The sequence below is a fragment of the Lissotriton vulgaris genome, chromosome 4_1, assembly GCF_964263255.1.
Source record: "Lissotriton vulgaris chromosome 4_1, aLisVul1.2, whole genome shotgun sequence".
NCBI lineage: Eukaryota > Metazoa > Chordata > Amphibia > Caudata > Salamandridae > Lissotriton > Lissotriton vulgaris.
In genome coordinates this window covers 505,545,621-505,560,504 of record NC_141691.1, presented here as the reverse complement: position 1 = coordinate 505,560,504, position 14,884 = coordinate 505,545,621, and the positions used below count along the sequence as shown (strand labels likewise).

At 46.5% G+C, this 14,884-nt stretch overlaps 1 protein-coding gene across 1 annotated transcript in view; it reads right to left on the bottom strand.

Annotated features, from left to right (window-relative positions):
• The window catches only part of GABRA3 (gamma-aminobutyric acid type A receptor subunit alpha3), a 1,805,986-nt gene that overhangs the window by 383,435 nt on the left and 1,407,667 nt on the right, over positions 1–14,884 (bottom strand). The gene's annotated exons all lie outside the window — the stretch shown is intronic.

Here is a 14,884-nt window from a genome sequence, read left to right as displayed (position 1 = left end):
TCCAGAACAGTGGGGGTCTGGATCTTATGAGTGCTTCTATATAAAGGAGGTTTAGTTCCCTGTGACAGATGTAAGTTGGTGCACTAATGACCCCCCCAAAATCTTCCGGCAAAATCTGTTTTCTTCGGTCTGTAATTGGGTGCAGTTAGAATAACCCCATACCTCAGCACCATAGGTTCCCACAGGTAGACATTGTGTTCTGTAGATTTGTAAAAGTGACCCAATGACGTCTGCCTGGTTGGGTTGGCGAAGGGAGGTTAAAGAATTTATAGCCTTACTCATTTTGTTCCTTCCCTGGGCAACATGTGGTTGCCAAGAGCAAGTGTTGGAAAATAACAAACCAAGATAAGGGAAAGTGCAATTACTTTTTAAAATATCATCCCCTGATTGAATATGGCTTATTTTATAGCTTTTAGGGCCGCAAGACATTATGAATGATTTTTTAAAATTGGTGCAGAGGCCCAGGTCTGCCATATATTTAACAAAATCCAAAATTAAAATTCGCAAGGCATTAGGTGTGCGGCCCATAAGGACCGCATCGTCCGCATAGAGTAGTGCAGGGACAGGTTTGCCGTTGACTTGCGGGACATCGTTAGTTAATTTGCCCAAAGAGACACTCAGATCATTTATGTACAGAATAAAAAGCAGGGGGGCCAGGACACAACCCTGTCTAACCCCCCTGCCGATTAAAATATAATTAGAAAATTCTCCATCATTATTAATACGGACACGAGTTTTCAGATCGCTATGAAGGTGTGCCAAAAAATAAACTAAAGATTCATCTAAACCATAATTTAGCAGGACTGACCATAAGCGGGAACGGTTAACAAAATCAAAGGCAGAACTTAAATCCATAAAACCAAAATATACAGGTGATTTTTTAGCAATCGTATATTTGGCCATAAGCAGATTTAGGTTCAAGCACTGCTCCACTGTGCCCACTTTACTTCTAAAGCCTAACTGGCAGGGATGTAAGATGGTATTTTCTTCCGCCCAAGTGCTAATTCTGTTAAAAAGCACCCTGCCTAGGACTTTTAGTGTATTGTCAATTAATGATATGGGGCGGTAGCAGCCAGGATCGAGTCTATCGCCTTTTTAAAATATTGGTACAATAGTACTACAAGACCATGTTTCCGGGACAGTGGTGAGGGATAAATTATTGAAAACGTTACATAACAAAGGTGCCCAAAAGTCAGGTTCAGATTTGATTTGGTTGATGGATAGGCCATCTGGACCAGGGGCTTTGTTACCCGCGCTTTCAGTGATGGCGTCCTCCACCTCTAACAACAAAATGCTTAGTGGCTTTATTGCTGGGACGATTTCGATTGGGTTGCCAGACGCAGGAGCATCATAGATCTTCGAAAAATGGTCAACCCACGCATCCCCTGTTATATTACAGTTGATAGTTCAAGATATTGGAACCCAGTGATCTAAGATTCTTAACGGCCCTCCAAAACCCTGCAGCGTCTCGTAAAGCGGCTGTGCGGACAAGGGAGTCCCAGTGGTCTTTTAATAGCTCTTCAGATCTAATTTTTAAACAGTGTTTATATCTGGATCTCAGAGCCCTTACCAGGGACGGGTCACGCGGTGCAGCAGTGAGGGCAGCCCTAAGTTCCCGGTTAGCTTTAGAGCATGAGGTGTCAAACCACCTGGAGTTGCTATTAATATGGGTTGGGACGGGTTTAGAAATTTCCGTTTTTATTGCCTTACATAACTCACAGAATGAGTTGACGATATCAAGCCCCGGGCTGGAGGTTGATAGACATACCGAGACTAGGGTAGGATGTTTTTGATGACTCTAACCAAAACATCCTGGTTGTCTATCCCCTTCCAAGCCACCCTTAACCTGTCTGTCGATGCCATTAAGTTTTTAGCCCCGATTTCTATTCTGTTCCTCAGGGTTTTAGTTGATTTAAGGCAAATTAAGATTGGATAGTGGTCACTATACTGGGACAGAGTAACCTCAGATTTCAGTAAAAGATCCTCGAGGAGGGATGAAATAAATACATAATCGATGGTGGTAGAACTCCCACGCCCGATATAGGTAGGGGCAGGTACATTATTCACACCAGTATCCAATTTCTCCATTGCATCAACTAAGTCACATGTTGCTAACAGGTCTAGTATTCTTCTCCTCTCCTACAGGGTGGGGTTCTAGGGTGGATGTGTGCGTTAAATCACCTCCCAAGCAAATGCCATCAAAGCTGCCATATTTTTGGCCGTCCACGACTTCATCAATCAAGTTAAACAGTTTCAGAAAATTGGTATTAGGATGGGTTATGAAGTCATTATTATAGAAGTTAATAAGACATATCTTTAACCGGCCTATATATTTCAGCGCCATGAAATTATTGTTATTAGTTGGCAGTAATTCAGTTTTGACTCCAGCTGTAATTTTAACCCAAATTGATAAACCCCCGCTAGGGCGACCAGTGGGAGGAGAAGGGACAATCAGATTATGGCAGCTATAACCCTCAAGGAGTAAAGATCTCGAGCACCAGGTTTCCTGCAGCATTAAGACATCAAAGCTGGTTACTTAATCAGTCCAAGACTTTATATTAATTTTAGGATTGAGGCCAGCAATGTTCCAACTCAAGATGGATAGTTCATCGGAAGCTGTGGTAGAAGTATGACCCTGGGCACCTTTTGTCGGGTCAGATGGCAACCTACGCCTACCAGGAGAGTACAGCAGTGTTACACTAGGACAGGTAGGTGAATTGCCTTCGGGGACTTCCTTGCTGGTATGATCGCTAGCTGAGGTATGAGCTGGAGTATCTAATGGTCAGTCCAAACTACATGTATCCGCTAATGCGGTATATCTATTAAAAAGTGGGACAGGCGGAGGTGCTGGAAAAAGTGGGAAGGACGGTGGAGCTGAAAAAAGTGGAAAAGCCGGTGGAGCTGAGAAGAGTTGCCTGGGTGGTGGCCTATAGAAGTAGCCCAAGGGCAAGGGAGTGACAACAGTAGATGGTCCCGAGTAGGTGCTGTTATGATTAAGTATGTATTTAACAGTACCAGGGTGCCTAAAATTTAGAACGATACAGTCCCCATTAAAGTCTTCACGTAAGGGGCCAACCCAACTCACACGACGGGCAGACAGAATTTCGTTTGAGATGTCATGACCTACCCCCTTGTGCTTTGTCAGCCAATCAATACACTTATTGTTCAGCTGAACCCAGGATTCTCCTTGTCCTTCCTTAAGGGGCGGGACACCTGCCAGTACTAGAACGTAAGGGCAGGCGTCGGGTGTTAAGTGGAGGGCAGGTTCTTGAGATTTTCTGGGTTTGCTGACTGCTGGTTGTTCATTCCTAGCATTATTACTGCTTTGGGCCGCAGGTTTTGCAGTAGTTGTGTTATGGCCCTCCTGTGGTGTGCCGTTAGATGTTATAGTAGTGTTGGAAGGACCTGCAACTACGAGAGGAGTTGGCTTGGCTTTAGTGGCGGGTTTAGTTTGCCCTGTGTTCGTATGCCTAGGTATATTATTGGCTGTTGGGGTACTGCTGGCAAGTTTGGGAACGCCCTTCGTGCTGCTGCTAGTTCTAGGTGCACCACACAAGATAGCCTTACTAACAGACTCCAAGTCTTTCAGAAGGCGATCACCCCTAACCTTATCAAGGCTGATCGCCCCTTTCCTTTTTACCTCTTCTTTTTTGACTAAATTTTCTAATTTATCTAACCTTTTAAAAACAATATTAAATTGCTTGATCATTTGACATTCCAGTTGTTTAAAAATAGTATCTACAATTGTCTCAATAAAATTCCCATTGGGCTTGGGTTGGATGATACTTTCAGTCTGAAACTCGGTCTGTGTGCCCAAGGAATTGTGATCATCAATGGAGAGGGTTATGGGAAAGGCCAGTTCATCATTTTGCGGCGTCTCAATATTAACAGTTTTACCCTCAGTTTGTTGCTGTTTCCCTCTGGTCCACATGCTCTGCGGAGTTGGTTGGTTCTTGTTGTGGGCTGGTTGCTTCCTTTTGTTAACAGTAGATTTCAGGGGACCCCTTTTCCTTTTGCCCTCGCCGGTTTTATTGTTCATAGGCGGGGATGAGGTAATAAACTGTGCAGCGCAGTCAGGCTGTGAGGCAATGGTTATGACCTGGCTGCTATCCCCAGGCAGCGTTTCCAACGATGTAACTATAGTAGAGGGTTTCAGGATGGTGATTGCAGGGGATAGCGGGAAATCGTTAGGAGGACTTGCTTGGGATGACTGTAGGTCAATGATGCTGCAACCCAATGACATCCTCCTTTCTGTATTAGCTATTTACTCCTGAACAATTATTAGAGCATTTTCCAGTAAACATTCGAAAGAGGGGGGTTGGGTAGGGGAACTGACAGGAGCAGGCATTGTAGGCGTGTTGTTACGCTTCCCCATGTTGAATTATCCCCAGCTCACCTCTTGTTGCAGATGTTGGGGCTATGGCGTCACTGGTGGTGGGAGAGGCCCGGCGGAGCCAAGCCCGGCCGGGAAACAGGCGGAGCAAGGCCCAGCCCTTTGCTGCTGGTGCTGCGGCGCTGCGGCGGAGCTGAGCCCGGCCGTGAAGAGTGCAGGAACCGTTAGTAGATAACCCAAAGGTATAAGAAACAGGGAAAAAAGGAAATCAAAATGCAGCCCTTGGAAGGACCACTGGAATAGAGCTCTATGGAAAGGGAACAAGTTGGAACAACAGGAACAGGAAACACACGTCAAGGGACCATTCAAGAAACCAAGCACCTGTTTCCTGTAGGCAGGCCCTTTTAAAGCGAGCCCTAGGGAGCGTCCATAAATTCGCATATGCACTTGGCACCTTAAGCTGAAACCAATGAACGGGAAACTAGACAGAAAGCACCGCCCCCCCCTGAACCCCAACACCTTTGCAAACTGAGAATGGTCACCTGTTACTTATTGCTAAAAGTGGGTGTTAAACTGGTACTGATGGTGTGCAAGCCACTCTTCCTTCCCTCTGCGCCTCTCTTGCGTCTTTCTGCATTTCTGTTGCTTCTTTTTGCACGTATCTTTCTTTTTCTGCACTTCTTTTGACCTCATTCTGCAAAATCTCTTGTACTTTCTGCACCACTCGTCCCTCTTTCTGCACGTCTGTTGCTTCTTTCTGCAACTCATTTGTTTCTTTCTGTACCCTTTTTACCTCTTTCTGCACCTGCATTGCTTCTTTTTGCACCCCTCTTGCCTCTCTCTCCACTCCTCTTTCCTCTTTCTGCAGTGTTCATGCCCCCTTCTGCACTTCACTTGCATCTTTCTGCACCTCACTTTCTTCTTTTTGCACCCCTTTTGCCTAGTTCTGCACCCCTCTGTTCCTTCTTTCTAAACCTGTCTTGCCTCTTTCTGCACCCTTCGCGCCACTTACCACAGTTCTCATCCTCTTTCTTGACCCCTCCTGTCTTTTTCTGTAGCACTCTTGCCTCTTTGTGTACCTCTCCTACCCCTTTCTGCACCCCTCTTTCCTCTTTCAAAGCCGCTCTTTGTACACCCCTCCTGTCTCTTTGTGTACCCCTCTTGCCTCTTTGTGCACCTCTCCTACCCCTTACGGTACACCTCTTGCCTCTTTTTCCACCTCTGTGTGTTCTTTCTGTACCTATTTTGCTTTGTTCTGTACTTCACTTGCCTCTTTCTATACCCCTATTGCCTCTTTCTGTACCTCTGTTCGGTATTTCTGCTCTGCTCTGGCTTCTTCCTGCACCTCTGTTCCAACTTTCTTCATGCTTCTTGCTTTTATCTGTACCCCTCTTCCCTCTTTCTGCACCTCTCTTGCCTCAGTCTGCCCACCTGTTCCCTCTTTCTGTACCTTTGTTGCAAGTTTCTGCATCTCAGTTGCCTCTTTCTGCACTTGTCTTGCTTCTTTCTACACCTCTGGCTTCTTTCATCAATTCTCTTGCCTCTTTCTGAAGTTCTGTTACCTGTTTCAGCACCCCTCTTGCATCTTTCTGCACCCGTCTTCTCTCTCTTGCCTCAGTCTGCCCACCTGTTCCCTCTTTCAGTACCTCTGATGGCTGTTTCTCCAACTCTCTTGACTCTTTCTGCAGTTCTCTTGACTCCTTCTGTACCTCACTTGCCTCTTTTTAACCTCTGTTGGTTCTTTTGTACTGCTCTTGTTCTTTCTGCACCTTTCTTGCAAATTTCTGCACCACTCTTGCCTCGTTTAATTCCCCTTTTTACCAGTTTCTGCACCTCTCTTGCCTTTGTCTGCACCTCTGTTACCTCTTTCTGTACCTCTTTTACCTGTTTCTGCAACTCTCTACACCTCAATTGCTTCTTTCTGCACCCTCTTGCCTCTTTCTTCACCCGTTTTCCCTGTATGTACAATTCTCTAGCCTCTTTCTACACCTCTCGTCCCTCTTTCTGCACCACTCATGCCTCTTTTTGTACCTCTGTTGCTTCTTTCTGTACTTCTCTTGCCTCTTTCTGCACCTCTCTTGCCTCAGTCTGCCCACCAGTTCCCTCTTTATGTACCTTTCTTGCCTGTTTCTGCATCTCAGTTGCCTCTTTCTGCACTTTTTTTGCTTCTTTCAACACCTCTGTGGCTGCTTTCAGCAAAACGCTTGCCTCTTTCTGAAGTTCTCTTACCTGTTTCAGCACCCCTCTTGCCTCTTTCTGTACCCATCTTCCCTCTCTCTAGCCTGAGTCTGCCCATCTGTTCCCTCTTTCTGTTACTCTGTTGTCTGTTTCTCCAACTCTCTTGCCTGGAGTTCTCTCGCCTCCTTCTGCACCCCTGTTGCTTCATTCTGCACTTTCCATGCTTTTTCTGCACTTGTCTTACTTTTTTTTGCACCCCTATTGTCTCTTTCTCCAACTCTCTTGCCTCTTTGTGTAGTTCTCTTTCCTCCTTCTGTACCTCACTTGCCTCTTTTTGCAACTCTGTTGGTTCTTTTGCACTTCTCTTGTTCTTTCTGCATCCCTTTTGCAAATTTCTGCACCCCTCTTGCCTCGTTCTGTATCCCTTTTACCTGTATCTGCACCTCTCCACCTCTGTTACCTCTTTCTGTAACTATTTTGCCTATTTATGCAACTCTTTTGCCTCTTTCTGCACTTCTCTTTCCTCTTTCTGCACCCACTTGCATTCTGTACTTTCCATGTTTATTCTGCATCTGTCTTTCTTCTTTCTGTACCCATTGTATCTTTGTGCACTCTCCTTACCTTTCTTGCCTGTTTCTACATCTCAGTTGCAAGTTTCTGAACTTTTCTTGCTTCTTCCTACACCTCTGTTGCTTCTTTCTGCACCGCCTTGACTCTTTCTGTACCCGTCTTCTGCATTTGTACAACTCTCTAGCCTCTTTCTATGCCTCTCTTCCCTCTTTTAGTACCACTCATGCCTCTTTTTTTTGTACCTCTGTTGCTTCTTTCTGCACTTCTCTTTCCTCTGTCTGTACTCTTCGTGCCTCTTTCAGCACCTCTGTTGCTTCTTTCTGCAATCCTCTTCCTTCTTTCTGCACCTCTTGTGACTCCTTCTGCACTTCTGTTGCCTCTTTCAGCACCTCTATTGGTTCTTTCTGTACTGCTCTTGTTTCTTTCTGCACATCACTTGCCTCTTTCTGCACTTCTCTTGCTTCTTTCTAAACCTCTGTTGCTTCTTTCAGCAATTCTCTTTCCTCTTTCTGCAGTTCTCTTGCTTGTTTCTGTACCCCTCTAGCCTCTTTCTGCATCCCTCTTCCCTATTTTTGCAAATCTCATGCCTCTTTCTATACCTCTCTTTCCTCTTTATGCACCACTCTTGCCTCTTTTTGTACCTCTGTTGCTTCTTTCTGTACTTCTCTTGCCTCTTAATGCACCCTTTGTGCCTATTTCAACACCTCTGTTGCACTTCTCTTCCTTCTTTCGGCATCCCTCCTTCCTCTTTCAGCACCTCTGCTACTTCTTTCTGTACTCCTATTCCATTTTTCTGCACACCATTTACCTCCTTCTGTACCTCTGTTGCCTCTTTCAGCACCTCTGTTGCTTTTTTCAGCACTGCTCTAGCTTCTTTCTGTTCACTTCTCTTGTTTCTTTCTACAAATCTGTTGCTTCTTTCAGCTATTCTCTTGCCTCTATCTGTACTTCCTTCTTTTTGTACCCCTCATGTACCCCTCATGCCTCTTTCTGTACCTCTCTTGCCTCTATGTGCATCTTTCCTTCCTCTTTCTTAAACCCTCTTGCCTCTTTTTGCACCTATGTTGGTTCTTTCTGCACAGCTCTTGCTTCTTTCTGCACCTCACTCGCCTCTTTCTGCAGTTATCTTGCTTCTATTTAAACCTCTGTTGCTTCTTTCAGCATTTCCCTTGCCTCTTTCTGCACTTCTCTTCCTTCACTCCTCTTGCCTCTTTTTGCACCTCTGTTGGTTCTTTCTGCACTCCTCTTACTTACGTCTGTACCTCACTTGCTTTTTTCTGCACCCCTGTTCGCTGTTTCTGCACCTTTCCTGCCTGTTTATGCACTTCTTTGCACCTCTGACTTAGAGGTACTTTTAATCCACCTGCCCTATTACGTACTAGGGCCTTACAGGGGAGGTCATGCCAATCACAGGGGTTCCCCACCCCATAGTGTACCCTAGTGTATACAGGTGTTTTCACTGTATTCTAAGTATCTTTCAGAATAGCACTGGCTCCGGGTGTGGTTAGGCAGAGTCAGTTACCAACTGTAGCAGTCAGTAAAAAGTTGGGGCCACAGGATGACTTTGCAATAATGCCTTTTTCCTACACCTCTGTTGGTTCTTTCTGCATATCTCTTGCTTCTTCCTACACTTTTCTTCGTCTTTCTGTTCTTCTGTTGCCTCTTTCTGCGTTTCTTTTGCTTCTTTCTGCGCCTTTCTTCCTCTTTCTGCACATGTCCTACCTTTTTAGACATAGTTAGGAATTAGCATTTAAAAAACCTTTGAAATTCACTAAAAAAACACAGGTTTCAGGGACGTTATAGTTAGAAGTTAGCAATTAAAAACCATTAGAAATTCACACAAAAAACCCACAGGTTTCAGGGACGTTATAGTTAGTTGGACATTTCACTCGTACGAAACCAGGGAAATTTTGCCGTCATAGTTGGTTCAGCTAACTGTGACTCATGCCCCCGCAATGCACTGCTGATTACGTCACATATTACATCATTTATGACATGGTCAGTGACATCACTGATGACATCACTGTTGACATCTCATATGGTATCACTGATGACATCATCCACGTGATAATCTGATGCACCTCCTCATACCCTAATATAACCTTTGATACACCTACTCTAATATTCAGACTACCATTTTCGAAACCATAGACACACCAATATCAGTTAGTACATACCCACTCACTGATTCTTAGGTCTATACACACATTCACTCATTCACACATGCAGTCACTCATACATGCAGTCAACCATCAATGCGGCACTATCATATGCACTCACATACCTATACAGATGCTCACACACTGCCACTAATCCATAGAGTTACTCACACACCTAGACAGTCATACAACTAATCAATCACACTCCCATTTACTCACCTGTACTGTTATACACACACCACCTCAATTATTCAAAGATATACTAACACATACTTACACTCTTATACAATAACTAATACAAGCACGCACTCATCCATACAGCCACTCTCAAAATCACTCACTCTCAAATATAGTAATTTATATACTCTAACACTCACATATACTGCCTTTCACATGTGTAGTTACTCACACATGTACCACTGAGACATCAAAACCCTCACTAAGATACCCATACATACACTCACCCACCCATACAGCCCTTCACAGATGTACTCTTGAACTCATATACCCAGTGAATCCCCCACTCACACATCTCTGCACATAGTCACTCACCCACCATCCACCCACACACACTCAGGCACCCATACAGACACTCAGACAACCAATCAATAACCCATCGTGACACTCATTTAGCTATGCACCAACCCATGCAACCACTTACACACCAACTGACAAACTAAACTGTGTGAATGTCTGTATCAGTCACTAACCCATGCATTCAGCAAGACACATTTAATCACTCACTTATACAGTCAGTCACACACCAACTAAATTATCCATTTAGACACTAATACACCCACTCATTCTTCGATATACCTTGGCATATATATATATAAATGTATTTAAACTTTACAGAAACACACAGTCACTGGATGATGACATCAGTAATGTCCTTTGAGATGTCATCATTGATGTCACTGACCATGTCATGAATGATGTAATATGTGATGTCATTAGCAGTGCATTACGGGGGCACAAGTTATAGTTAGCTGAACTAACTTTAACCGCCGGATTTCTCTAGTTTTGTACGAGCAAAATGTCCAACCAACTATATCGTCCCTGAAACCTGTGTTTTTTTTTTGTGAATTGCTAAGCTTTTTTTAAATGCTAATTTCTAACTATATTGTCCCTGAAACCTATGTTTTTTCAGTTAAAATATATATATATAAATATATCTACTCAAAAAAGGTGCCCCTTATGGAAGAGCCACAGCAGGTTGAGTATATTCCAATCATTTTATTCATGGAGGCTGCATGCAGGTTTTGACACAGAAGTCATTGTAGATAAACTGCCAGACGCGTTTCAAGTCTTCCTGACTCTTAATCATTGGCAACCACAAGTCGAGCAGGACCGGCAATGTGCAACTCAATTTAAATTCACTTGGACCGCGCCAGTGGGCGTGGCCACTTCTCTGGCCTTGTGGTTTAATAGTAGTGCACAATATTTATACTCCAGTGTGTCTGTTCTGAAAAACATGAAATCAAAGTTCACTTTAAAACCCCAGTGGTATGATGTACAGTCTTGGTAAAAATATGCTGCATTCTTAATCCTCCGTTATAGGACTACCTCCCTTTGTGATGACACCCAATTGCTTCAATTCAGGAACGCAGCGCTTGCAGCAGGGCTTCCCGCGACCTGAGCCGGCCGCTAAACTCCAGTCAAAAAAGGTGCCCCTAATGGAAGAGCTTGGCGAGGTTGTCCAGCAGAGTGGTGGTGTTGTTGTCATTGTTATTTTCCAGGTGGAAGTTGAGGTCCCCAAGGAGAATGTAGTCCTCGGAGGGGAGGGCGCGTGGGCTGACAAAGTCAGCGAAGTCTTCGCTGAATTGTGTGCGGGGTCCTGGGGGTCTGTATATGAGGGTGCCACTGAGTGTTGTTTTGGGGTCGGTTTGGATTTGGAAGTGGAGGTGTTCAGTGGCTATGGGGGTGTCCTCAGAGTTGGTCGAGATGCGGATGGTGTTCTTGTGGATAATGGCGATGCCTTCTCCTGTTTTGTTGATGCGGTCTCTTCGGATGATCTTGTATCCGTCCGGGATGGCTATGGCGATGTCGGGTGCTGATGAGGCGTTCATCCAGGTTTCCGTGATAAAGGCGACGCCCGGCGCTGTGGTGTCGAGTAGGTTCCATAGTTCAATGGCGTGTCTGTGGACCGAGCGGGTGTTGAGCAGGATGCACTTCAGGTGGTTGTTGTTGGAGTTCAGTTTGGTGTTTGTGATTGCAGCGTGGGTCCTGATGCAGCAGAACTTGCAGGAATGGCAAGTGAAGGGTCCATGGGTACTTCCTGGGGCGGCTGGGTGACAGTCGATAAGGCGTCCGGTGTTGAGTGCAGTGAGGGTTGCAGTGTCGTAAGTTCGGCGGGTGGGATGGTCTCTGGGTGGGTCAGGGGGTCTGGCGCGGGGCGCGGTCGGGCGTAGACGGGCGCGGACGGGCGTAGACGGGCTTACCTTTGGCGCACCTTAGGCGCGCATAGGGCGCGTCCGCTGCGCGTAAGTTCATTTGTCATAAGTGGAAAGTGGGGGGGGCGGAGCATGGGAGGAGCAGCTGGGAGGCGGGTGCGGGGTGGCGAGTGGGGAGGGGATCGGTGATGCTGGAGGGAGCGAGGGTGGGGGCGCGGGGGAGCAGCGGCGGGGATCGCGATGTACACAAAACTAATTAAGCACAATAATAAAGCAGGCACAGCAGTATCAGCAGGGGCACGGAGGACGATGAAATAAAATCAGTGCAGCAGCAATACCAAATGAATGTAGTCTCATAACACAACAGTACAGCAGGGGCAGGGAGGACGATAAAATAAAATGAATGCTGCAACAATACCAAATGAATGCAGCCTCAGAACTTTTCTCCGGAGGGCAGCGGCAGTGATGGGGCGTGAGGAGCGACCGTCACTGACCAGGTCAGGTCGGAGGGAGATCCCGCTGGCATGGATTTAGTAAAGGCTCCTCTGGCCTCCTTGAGGCTGAAACACATGCAGATGGAGACGGAGAACCAAAGTTGGCATGAAGGAAGTGATATTATTCCCTCATCTGGTCCAGAGTCGCCCCGGCGCCAGGGAATGCCTGAAGGCGCGGGTTAAACTCTCACTCCGTCTCCTTAACTGGAGGAGAGGAAGGGGCATCAGAGACACTGAGAGTGCCTAACAAAGCCAGGGAATGCCGCCACTTTGACCACGTACATCGCAACTTACCTTTGGACATCGAGGTTGAGGGACACTCGCAGGTAGGACTTCTGGAGTGGGCCCTCAAGGGTTCCTTGGAACGAGAAGGTGACCATGAACAAAGTAGAGTCTGTGACAACCGTGCGATCAAGAGTTCCCATAACACCTTCGTCCAAAGTTAGCAATAGGAGTTGCACTCTTTGGAGTCATGGTGTACGCCAAGACACCCCATGCAAATATTATGAGGGCTTGGTTCCGACATATGCCGTCCACAGGACGCACTGGGTTTGAACCCCGAGGACATCCCTACAAAATCACACTGTTCGGTCGAAAAAAATGTTGAGATAGGCCATAAAACAGTCAGAGTCACCGCTCAACAGATCCGCATTGGAAGCGTGGCATGGAAGGAACTGAAATTAGCGCATCAGGGGAGGGCTTATATGGACTCTGTTAAGATCACATCAGGTGGACAACATTGCTACGGAGTCACTCAACACCCTCTACCGACGCAGAGAGGTACTGCTGTAGAAAAATCTCCACATCCAGTCTGGCGCCTGAGCATAATTCAAGGGTAAGGAATCTGATCTGTGGCTAGATGTCTCTATCAGAAAAAATCTAAAAAAATATGTCTAGGAGCAAAAACATTTTTGATCATAAGAAGCATGCATTGACATAGTGGCCCAGACCTGCCAACTCACACAGTCCCACCTTGTGTTAAACAGTATCTGATCGCTACACACAGTCTACCATAGAAGAGCTGATTTCACACAATATGAGCATATTGAGTTGAAAGCCCTAGCAAAGAGCAGTGTGAGGAGGAACAGGAGCAGGACGGGACCCGTGGTGTTGACCGGGGGTGCACTTCCGCCTTGCCACCACAGGAAGACCCGGAGCACGCCAGCACTCTAGTCTCTGGACGACTGGAGGGGGCGGAGGCACACATGATGACGGAAGTGAGGGGGATAAGAGGACTGAAGGAGGAACGGACGGGGTGCAGCATTGGAGGCAGGAGAGCCGAGCACCTGGAGGGCGGAGAGGAGAACCGACGGCGAGAAGAAGGACGAGTGACGCGTGAAGGAGGAGTAGCGGACGGCGAGGGACCAGCGGAGGAGAGAGCGGGAGACGGAGCAGGACCGGAGGAGGAGAGAGCGGGGAGTTGAGCAGGACCAGCGGAGGAGAGAGTGGGAGGCCGAGCAGGACGGGAAGAGGAGAGATCGGGGAGCTGAGCAGGACCGGAAGAGGGGAGAGCGGGGAGCTGAGCAGCGGACAAGGCGAGGTAACATCGGAGCCAGGAGAACGTTCTGTACACCGCAAACAAACCCGGTGGGCCGACAGGAGGAGGAGACGCCCCGGGTCCATACGCCTCGGTCCAAGGAACGGGCCATGGCTACAGGGAAGTGCCTTTGAACGGGGCTTTTTGGTGGGGTGTGTGAGGAGGCGGGAGGTAGGGCACTTGAGCCGCGGGTCATGTGTTTTCTTTTATATTCCTCACAACCCCCCCCCCCCCCACATTGACTGGTGAAGGTGGCACTTACTGAACCTTTAAGACGTTTGCTGATCCCGACCCTTGTACCCTCTTGTTTTCCCTTCTGAGGCCCAGACCCGGGAACCCAAAGCCAATCAGGATCACAGACCACTTGACTCACACTACACGACGAGGAGGACTAGAGACCAGCCTTCCAAACCCCAAAGACCTTGGAGTTTCTTTTCTTTTTTCTTTCTATTGGCTTGCTGTTCAAGCCTCAAAAAACACCTACACACGAATAGATCCCTTGGTTTTGTATTTTGTGACCCTGTACCCCTACAAGCAGGTTCCTAGCTTATTGTGTGGAGGATCTGCCCATCAGGTGCTTTACAACCTCCCCAGAAAGTCAGATGCAGCCTCAGAAGTGTCAGTCATTATTATTTTGAGAGAGTGAGGGTCTCCTCACACACTCCTGGACTCTAAATCTACCTCCTCTCCTTGTCCCCCCAGTCTCTCCTTTTTTGGCAGGTGGTGATGGTCTGAAGGTTTCTTTGTCCACTCCAGACCCCGCTACTCACACGGTGAAAGGAATTTCAAAGTTGGCAGTTCTTGTAGTCCTTGGGACCTAATAGAACTACTTTATGTTTGGATGTGCTCTTTGTTAAATGGCAGAATGCTATTACTTACAGTAAGTTTACCCAATGGCTAAAAGGATCTAACCCATTGCCCCATGCTGAATGAAGTAGTGGGCTGAAGAAAATGTGAATTATACAGTAACCGACCAGTAGATGAAGAGAGTTCACTGAAAGCCCTTACATCTCAGTGTACTATGAAGATAATCAAAATGTATTGGCTAACACTAAACATTATATGTGGGAAAACACAAACCACCTCTCTAATCAGCTCTGGTAGTCCTTAATCCATGAAAACAAATCAAACTCCCAACACTAGTCCCAACCCTAGTCCAAGTGCGACTTTGTACCACAAATACAAAAAGAATAAACTGCCAAATTTCACGCTAAACCTTA